The sequence below is a fragment of the Bos mutus genome, chromosome 22 (assembly GCF_027580195.1).
Source record: "Bos mutus isolate GX-2022 chromosome 22, NWIPB_WYAK_1.1, whole genome shotgun sequence".
NCBI classification, from domain to species: Eukaryota; Metazoa; Chordata; class Mammalia; order Artiodactyla; family Bovidae; genus Bos; species Bos mutus.
In genome coordinates, this window is record NC_091638.1 from 72023362 (window position 1) to 72033635 (window position 10274).

Below are 10274 nucleotides of genomic sequence, written 5' to 3' on the forward strand. Positions count from 1 at the left end.
AGAGAACATGTCTCCACTTCTCAGTCCTGAATCTGTGGAGTTTCTCCAGAGACAGACATAGGTTTTAAAAATTAAAATTATAAGAACATTTTTGGGACCCAGTTATTGCAAATAATTTATGTTCATTGTGGCCTTCCCCAGTGGCTCAGTAGTAGAGAATCTGCCTGCAATGCAGGAGACATGGGTTTGATCCCTGGGTCTAGATCCCCTGGAGGAGGGCATGGCAACCCACTCCAGTATTCTTGCCTGGAGAATCCCATGGACAGAGGAGCCTGGCGGGCTATGGTCCATAGGGTCATAAAGAGCTGGACATGACTGAAGTGACTGAGCATGCACACACGCATGTTCATTGTAGATATTTATAAAAATTTTTAAATAACTCAACTCCACTACCCAGAACTATCCACCCTTAATGTTATAAATGAATACATTTACTTACAAAAATGAGGTCATTCAACACAGTATATTTATTTGATATTCAAGTTTTATTGAGACATAATTGACCTACGGCACTGTTTAAAGTGTACAGCATAATGATTTGACTCACATACATCATAAGATGATGACCACAATAAGTTTAGTGAACATTCATCTATTCATACAGATTCAAAAATTGAAGAAATAGAAAAATTGTTTTTCTTGTGATGAGAACCCTTTGGATTTACTCTCTTAAATTTTGGCTGTGCTGGGTGTTCATTGTGGTGTGCAGGCTTTCTCTAGGTGCAGTGCACGGACTTCTCTCCTGTGGAACATGGGCTCTGTGAACTCAGTAGTTGCAGTGGGTGGGCTTAGTTGCCCCTCGGCATGTGGGATCTTAGTTCCCTGACCAGGGATTGAACCTGTGTCCCCTGCATTGGAAGGTGGATTCTTAACCACTAGATCACCAGGAAAATCCCTGGATTTACTCTAACAGCTTTCATAGATTATATATAGCAATGATAATTAATTCATCATGTTGTGCATTACATCCTTAGTACTTATTTATCTTACATCTGAAAGTCTGTATCTTTTGGCAGCCTTCATTCAATTTTCCCTTCCCCTAATCCCACCTCTGGTAACCACAAATCTGACCTCTTTTTCTGTGAGTTTGTTTGTTTTTGAAGTATAATTGACCAACAGCACTGTATTAGTTTCTGTTACACAACATGGTGCTTTGGTATTTCTATACATTTCAAAATGATCAGCACAATAAATTTACTTACAATAGGTCCAAGCAGTTCAGTTCAGTCTCTCAGTCGTGTCCGACTCTTTGTGACCCCATGAATTGCAGCACGCCAGGCCTCCCTGTCCATCACCAACTCCCAGAGTTTACCCAAACTCATGTCCATCGAGTTGGTGATGCCATCCAGCCATCTCATCCTCTGTCGTCCCCTTCTCCTCCTGCCCCCAATCCCTCCCAGCACCAGGCTCTTTTCCAATGAGTCAACTCTTCACATGAGGTGGCCAAAGTATTGGAGTTTCAGCTTCAGCATCAGTCCTTCCAAGGAACACCCAGGACTGATCTCCTTTAGGATAGACTGGTTGGATCTGCTTGCAGTCCAAGGGATTCTCAAGAGTCTTCTCCAACACCACAGTTCAAAAGCATCAATTCTTTGGTGCTCAGCTTTCTTCACAGTCCAACTCTCACATCATACATGACCACTGGCAAAACCATAACCTTGACTAGATGGACTTTTGTTGGCAAAGTAATGTCTCTGCTTTTGAATATGCTATCTAGGTTAGTCAAAACTTTCCTTCCAAGGAGTAAAGTGTCTTTTAATTCATGGCTGCAATCACCATCTGCAGTGATTTTGGAGCCCCCCAAAAATAAAGTCTGACACTGTTTCCACTGTTTCTCCATCTATTTCCCATGAAGTGTTGGGACCAGAGGCCATGATCTTAATTATAATAGGTCCGATAGGTCACCATAAAAAGATATATAATATTTGACTGTGTTCCCCACACTGTATGTTTCACACCTATGATTCATTTATTTTGTAACTGGAAGTTTGTACCTTTTAATCCCTCTCACCTATATCTTTCCTTCTCCTACTCTGCTCCTGTCTGACAACTACCTGTTTGTTCTCTGTATCTATGACTCTATTTCTGCTTATGTTTGTTCATTTGTTTCATTTTTTTAGATTCCACATATAAATGAAATCATACAGTATTTTTCTTTGTTTCATTTATTTCACTAAGCATAACACCCTCTAGTTTTGCTCATGTTGTTGCAAATGGCAAGTTTTTACTCATTTTTATAATGGAGTAATATTCCATTGTGTGTGTGTGTGTGTATATATATATATATATATATTTATCCATTCATTTATTGATGGGCACTTAAGTTGTCTCCATATATTGGTTATTGTAAATAATGCTAATGTGAATGTAGGGGTGCATATATGCTAATTTCTTAAGTTCAAACACATTTTAACAACTCTGCATTTTATTTCCCACCACATGTCTGCAGTTTTTGACATCATATTTTGCATCTTTTTGTTTTGTGTATCCTTTAATTGCTTACTGCAGATACAAATGATTTTATTACTCTTGTCTTTTCATCTTCCTACTAGTCTTTTTTTTTTTTTTCTTGGCTGCACTGGGTCTTCGTTGCTGTGTGTGGGCTTTCTCTAGTTGCATCGAGTGGGAGCTACTCTGTGTTTCAAGGTAAGGGTTTCCCACCGCAGTGGTTTCTCTTGTCACAGAGCACAAGCTCTAGGCACGTGGGCGTAGAAGTCATGGCACATGGGCTTAGCTGCTCCATGGCAAGTGGGGTCTTCCTGGACCAAGGATTGAACCTCAGCCCCTGCCTTGGCAGGTGGACTCTTAACCACTGGACCACCAGAGAAGTTCACCTTCATACTAGTTTTAAATGTGATGGATTTACTATCTTTCCTGTGTAGACGTCCTGTATGTCACCCTTACCAGTGAGATCTTACCTTGTGTAGTTTTCATGTTTCTGGCTGTGACCTTTTCTTTTCACTTAGAGAAACTTCCCTGAAAGTTTCTTATAAAGCTGGTTTGCTGATGCTGAACTCTCTTAGCTTGTCTGTAAAACTTTTGATCTCTGTATCAAATCTGAATGAAAGCCTTTCTAGGTGGAGTATTCTTGTGGTAGGGCTTCCCCTTTCATCCATTTAAATATACCATACCACTCCCTTCTGCCTGCAGTTTCTGCTGAAATGTTAGCTGATAGCCTTATGGGAGTTCCCTTGTATGTAAGTTGGTGCTTTTCCTTTGCTGCTTTTACTATTAGCTCTTTATCTTCCATCGTTGCCATTTTAATTACAGTGTGTATTGGCGTGGTCCTCTTTGGGTTGATTCTGTTTGGGACTGTCTGTGCTTCCTGGACTTGGATGACTGTTTCTTTTGCCAGGTAGGGAAATTTTCAGCTATTATATCTTCAAATATGTTTTCTGCCCCTTTCTCTCTCTCTTCTTCTGGGACCCTTATAATGGGAATATTCCTGTGCTTGATGTTGTTCCTTGAACTGTCCTAATTTCTTTTCACTCTTTTTTCTGTTCAGCTTCAGTGATTTCTACTACTCTGTCTTCTACCTCGCTGACCTGTTCCTCTGCACCATTTACTCTACTGTTGATACCTTATAGTGTATTTTTCATTTCAGTTATTGTATTCTTCATCTCTGTTTGGTTCTTCTTTATATTCTCTAACTCTTTGTTACGAATGTCTAATTTAGTCTGTTCATCCAATCTTCCCTCAGTTTCTTTGATCATTACTTTGAACTCCTTATTCGGTAGGTTGCTTGTCTCCTCTTCACTTAGTTCTTCTTCTGGGGCTTTATCTTGTTCCTTCGGAACATATTTCTCTGTTTCTTCATTTTGCCTAATTTGTTATTTTTATTTCTATGTATTTGGCAGGTTGGTTACATTTCCTAACTTTGGAGAAGTGGCCTTTTGTAGGAGATGTCCTGTGTGTCCCATCAGCGCACTTCCCTGTAGTCACCAGAGCTATATGCTCTAGTGCATAAATTCTCAGTTGCGCAGTTGTGTCCAACTCTGTGACCCCATGGACTGTAGGCCCCCAAGCTCCTCTGTCCATGGAATTTTCCAGGCAAGAGTACTGGAATGGTTGCCATTTCCTTCTCCAGGGAATCTTCCCCACCCCAGGATTGAACCCACATCTTTTGTATCTCCTGAATTGGCAGGAGGATTCTTAACCACTGTGCCACATGCTCTAGGGGTGCCCTCTGTTTGGTCTGCATGGGGCCTTCTGTTCTGGTGAGCTGATTACTGTGGGTGCTCTGGTATGCATGGAAGGCCTCTAGTCTGGTTGGTTGCCTGGCCTTGCCTTATGCAGAGACTGCCGGCCACTGGTAGGTGGGGCAGCGGCTGGCAGCAGGGCCCTTGGGATCTCAGGACTAGTGCTAGCCTACTAGTAGCCAGGTTTCTTGGTCTCTGGTAGCAGGGACCTGGGAGTCCCAGAGCTGATATCAACCCACTGGTCCATAGGGTTGGATCTTGGGGCAGCTGGCTGAGGGATGCAAGTGTCCCAGAGCTATTGTTGGCCTTCTGGTGGATAAAGTCACAGCCTAGAGGATCCCAGGGCTGATACCCACACACTGGTAGGTGAGGCTGGGTCCTGGGGGTAGGGGGTTCCAGGGCTGGTGTCAGCCTGCTGGTGGGTGGAGCTGAGGTCCACAGGGTCTGGGGGCTAATGCTGGCCCACTGGTAGGCAAAGCTGGGTCCTGAGGTCTCTGCCTACAGGGCCCTGGGGGTCTCCTGGGACTAGTGCTAGCGTACTGGTGAGCAGGGACAGGTTCTGGACCCTTTGGTGGGCAGGGCTGTGTCCCTGGGTGGCCATAGGCTCAGGGGGTCTCAAGGCAGCAGGCCTGCTGGTGGGTGGGGCTGTGTCTCCCACCAGCTAGTGCAACTTGATTTTAAAAGAAAAAATGTTTTTTTCAAGTGATTTCTTAAAAGTTTACATCATCACTTTTTAAAGTTAAAGTATAATATGTACACAAAACAATGCAAGTCATGGGGAATAGCTTGCTGAATTTTCACAAATATACCCATATAACCACTATGCAGATCAAGAAACAGAACATTGCAAGTAGCCCCTCTCCCTCCCCCAAGCTCTCCCAGCGTAATCAAAGCTCTAACTTCAAACAGCAAAGATTACTTTGGCCTATTTTTTTAGTTTAGATAAAGGGCACCATGTAACAAGCATGCTTCTGTATCCAGCTTCTTTGCTGAAAATCACGTCTGTGGGATTCACAGCAGTATAGTATATAGCTGCAAATAGGTTATTTTCATTGCTGTGCATATTTTTCCATTGTGTTTATTTATCTCTTCTCTGGTCAGTGGGCATCTGGGTAGTTTTCAGTGTAGGGTTCTTAGGAAAAGAGCTGCCACGAACGTTTGAGTACATACCCTATGGTGAACATACACTTGCGTTTCTGTAGAGTATAGACCCAGGAGTGGAACTGCTGGAGCACAGGGTAGGCAGATGTTTTAGCTTCAGCAGAAACTGCTAAACAGTTTTCCAAAGTGGTTCTATCATTTTTTGTTCCCGCCAGCAGCATATGAGCATTCTAGTTGCCCTACATTCTCATCAACACTTGCTGTGTCGGTCATTTTCATTGTAGCCATTCTAGGGGTTGTAAGGAGGTATCTTCCTGTAGTTTTGATTTGTATTTCCTGATAAATAATAACGTTGGGCACCTTTTCATGTGCTTATTGGCTCTTTGTATATCTTCTTTTAGGAAACGTCTACTCAAGTCTTTTGCTCATTAAAAAAAAAGTTTGGGTATTTGTCTTTTATTAGAGGTTGTAGAATTTTTACATCAGTCATTTAATTTGATGGTGCAAAATATCTTTGCATTAAACATGACACGCATGTGATGCCATTATAGAAAAATGAGGGAAGCTGGGCTGTTCAGGCAGCAGAGGGGATGAAAACCCACCAGTCCCACAAGACAGCTCTATGGAACCCTTGGGGATCAAAGGAACACAGTTTGAAACCCCCCTGAAATAGATTATGCTCTTCAAACCCTTACCTCCTATATATCTATCTCATCTGCAATTTTTGAGTTTGGGGAAAAGAGGTGAGAGCCCGTCTAGAAATCTACCCTATAGCTGTCCCCACCCAAGCTAACAATAGTAATTGCTTGTAGGTGTCAATCACTTACATGCATCAGGCCAGGTACCCACAGTCTCTCTTGGTGAGATAGATACAGGACTAAATGGGACTGTTTTACAGATTTGTGGCTGGTGAACTGAGGCTCAGAGAGGTGCATCAGTTGGCCTAGAGTGCAAAGCAGTGAGAGGCAGAGCTGGCATCCCTGACTCCTCTGTTCTACTCCTCTGCTCAGAGGAGTCAGCATCATGACTCTGACTGTGCCTGCCCTTCTGGGCCTGAGAGATTCTTGGGAGAAATGAGGGTGAAAGTTTTTTTCGATGGAGACACATGAGAGGCTTCGGGAGACTGGCTTGTTCCATTTCTTGGCCTAAGTGTGTTTAATTTTATGTGTTAAACTGTGTACTTATGCTTTAAGCATATTTTTACATGTTTGTTATGCTTCACAATCAAAAAACAGAAGAGCAGCTAGTCCATTCATTCTGGCTCTGGCACCTCCCTATCCATTAAGGAAAGTGAATGTCAAGTTGGGTCTGGTTTCCAGACCTCTGAGGGCTGGCAAGTGGCACGTGGAAGAGAGAATGCTTTCCTCAGTACAATCCACATCCCCGGGGCAGGTGGTACAAAACCCCTTCCACCTAGATAAGTCACCAGGACAAGGAGGCAGATGAGAGCCAGTGGCAGTAAGGCACAAGTACCCATGAGCGTGACAATGGCTAACATGTATAAAGGCACATGTGTTATATAACGAAGAAGTCTCATTTTGACAATCTTATCCAGTAGGTACTCCTATTCTGCTGATGGGGTGCAGAGATGTTCCCAAGTTGTTGAAGGGTTGCACAGTTTACATAAGGCAAAGGTGGGTTTCAAACCCAGGCTGTCTGGTTCCTGAGTCCATACCTGTAAGCATTCACTGCCTTTTAGAATGTGGTGAAAACTCAGGGCCCCCTTCCCAGGAAGACACACACACACACACACACACACACAGCTAGAGCTCTGAAACTCAGCACCCCTAGTTTCAGAGCTCCCAAAGCCCTTCCCTGGGGTCCAGCCGTGAGCAAATTGAGTTATTTACTGTGGATAAGGTAACCTACAGGTAATGAGCTCTGCTCCATGGGAAGTATGTAAGAAGAAGCTGAGATGCCATCTGACAACTGGTGCAGAATAGATATTCCATACAGATTAAGTTACCTACCTGATGGCTCAGACAGTAAAGAAAGTGTGGTCAGGAAGATCCCCTGGAGAAGGGAATGGCTATCCTCTCCAGTATTCTTGGTTAGAGAATCCCATGGACGGAGGAGCCTGGTGGGCTACAGTCCATGGGGTCGCAAAGAGCTGGATCGACTGAGCAACTAACAATTTCACTTTCACAGATTAAGTGAATGAATGAATGAATGACTTTTCCCTTGAGGACAGGGGCAAGGGCCATGGGGAGTGAGAAACATCTTGGCCCCTGATAGCCCCCATGGTATGGTCCTTTGAATAGGAAGGGCATGGCACTGTAGTCCAAGCTCCCGAGGACACTTGGAATGCACTGATTAGGCAGTGGTTCCTGGGGGCAGAAATGTAGCCATGTAGAGTCCCAGGAAGGGACAGGCGTAGCCAGGAACCTCAACCCTAGCCTCCTGCGACCAGTCTGGCCAGCTTTCGGAAAGCGTTCTGATACTTGCTTTTGGGTAAAATGTAAGAGAAGGGCTTGCGGGAGGCAGAAATTCGAAACTGGGCCAAGCAAGAGTTAACTGGAAGCAGAAAAGGAAATGTTTGGAACCTGGGAGGGGGCTGGCGGGGGATGGAGATATTAACCAGGGTATGGAAAATTCCTGAGAACTGGAGCATAACAAGGAATTGGCTTGAAGTCCCACAGCAGGGACAAAGGGGCTCTCAGAAGGCCCCCACTGCCCTTGCAGCCCCCCTCTCCTCCTCATGGTGCCTCCTCTGAGCTGGTCCTTCCCTGGGCTGCAGAGCAAACCTACTGGAGATGGTGGCCTGCGTGAGCCCCACTTGAGGACAGAGGTCAAGGGTGCTTCTGCTGATAATGGGTCCCACCCCAGCGGCCCCCATCTCCTTTGTTCTCCTTATCTCTAACTCCACATCACTCCCTGGTGAGCACAGCTCTGAACCCAACCCTCTATGCCTTTTCTGATCCAATCTTATTCGATGTAGGCCCTGTTCTTTGTTTCGATGACTTGGGTCCTGGCTTCTGACTGATATCTTTATCACGTTTGGTTACAGTGGAGGGAGCTGGGGTGTGACTGGAGGGTATTTATTACCCTCCTGCTCCAGATGGACAAAGCCATTCTTAAGGCAGCCAGGACACCCAGCCCTCCTGGCCCAAAGAGCCTGCGGCAGCAGCAGCTTCAGGCAACTTCGTGCCTTGGCGGAGGTGAGGAATGAGGCTGCAATCTAAGTGGAAGGCTTTACCATCTTCTCATGCCCTGCTGTCTGCCTCGCACCACCCACCGTGGCTGTGTTCCCGAGCACCCATCACTTCCTTTGCCTTATTCATCTCTTCATTCATTCATTCTACATGCCAGGTAGTAAGCTCAACAGAGATGAATTGGCTGTGAATTTTGCTCTTAACAGGTTCACATCCGAATGGGAGGGATACGACCCAATTTAAAATCCCTATAAGACAGAAAGGGCTTCCCTGGTGGCTCAGATGGTAAAGAATCCGCCTGCAGTGCAGGAGACCCGGGTTTTATCCCTGGATCAGGAAGATCCCCTGGAGAAGGAAATAGCAACCCACTCCAGTATTCTTGCCTGGAAAATAACCATGGACAGAGGAGCCTGGTGGACTACAGTCTATGGGGTCGCAAAGAGTCGTACACAACTGAGCAACTTACACACACGTGCCTAAGACAGAAAATGACAGTGCTAGTTAACTAGAGCAGGATACTGAAAAGAGATGCCACGGGTCATTTAGAAAAAGGAGCCCACTTCCAGAGTGCCTCTAGGAGGTTGCCATGGATGAGGAGGCATTCAAGCTGTCTTAATAATATTCGGATTGGAAGTTAAAACCCCCCGGGGGAAATTACATTTTCATAGGGATCTGCACTTGGCACCCGTTGGACTAAGGCTTGAGCAGTAGACACCCGAGCTGACCCTGTGGAATGAGCTTTGGATGGCTGGGTTAGGGAGAGTAGGGTTCTAAGGCCAGCTGGAGGCTCTGAAATCACGCTGCTGGTGTACAGGCAGCACCAGCCGCTCACGTTATCATTCTCAGCAGGAGGCGGGCCTGTGTTATGGGGAGTGGAGCCCTAGGCCTGTCTCCTCTGGCCTCTCTGCCCCAGGCTGCAGACGCCATGGATGGTCCAGGGAAGGCTGCAGGCAGACCCCTAGAGATGGGTCATATGGGCAGCAGTGGATGGAGGGAAAGAGGTGTACAGTTTCCAGTCCAAGGCTGAGAGCTGGGACTTGGGCTGAAACAGCTTGCCTTCCAATCTTCCGGCAGGTCAGCCCGGGCTGTCTGAGTTCTCTCAGCAGGCCAGCCTTCTCTGCCTCTGGGCCTTGGCACATGCTGTTCCTTTTGAATGTGCTTCTCTCTCCTCAACGGGCGTAGGGGTCAGAGTTCTTGCAGAAAACAAGTGACCACCCAGAGGTTTCACCAAAGAGACTCAGGGAGGGGCTGTGTACAGAGGGGCGGGCAGGGTGACCCCAAAGAGGGATGTGGAAGGGCACAGGAGCCAGTGGTGGTGGTGGGGGGCAGGGAGGGGGCAGCAACCAAAACCTGGGGCTCTGAAGGCAGAGGGATGCAGCGGCCAGGAGCACAGGGAGTGTCGGCCCCCTCCCCACCTTCCGATCTCCGCTAGGGCTTCTAGACCCACCCTAGGGGCCTGTGGGCAGTCTCCTGGGCTCTGAGCAGGGCAGATCCCCGAGAAAGAATCTGGAGATGGAGGAAAAAAAGGGCCCCTGGGAGCTCCCATCTCCCTTAGGTTTTAGCACCATCCCCTCTGTTGTCCTGTGACTCTCTCGTCCCCCGGCATCAAGCTCATGGGGCCTGACCACCAGCAGTGGACTGTGAGCCTAGGACGGGAGCAGGGTCTTCCCCGGCTTTCACTGCAGCGCCCGGCTCCGCCTGGCCCAGAGCCTGGAGAACACAGTACGCAGAGACGGAGCCTATGAACACACGTCAGACCCTGCTTCTGCCCCTGCCTCCATGTTAGTGACCTTGAGTGACCTTTCTGTGAGCCTTCCTGCCC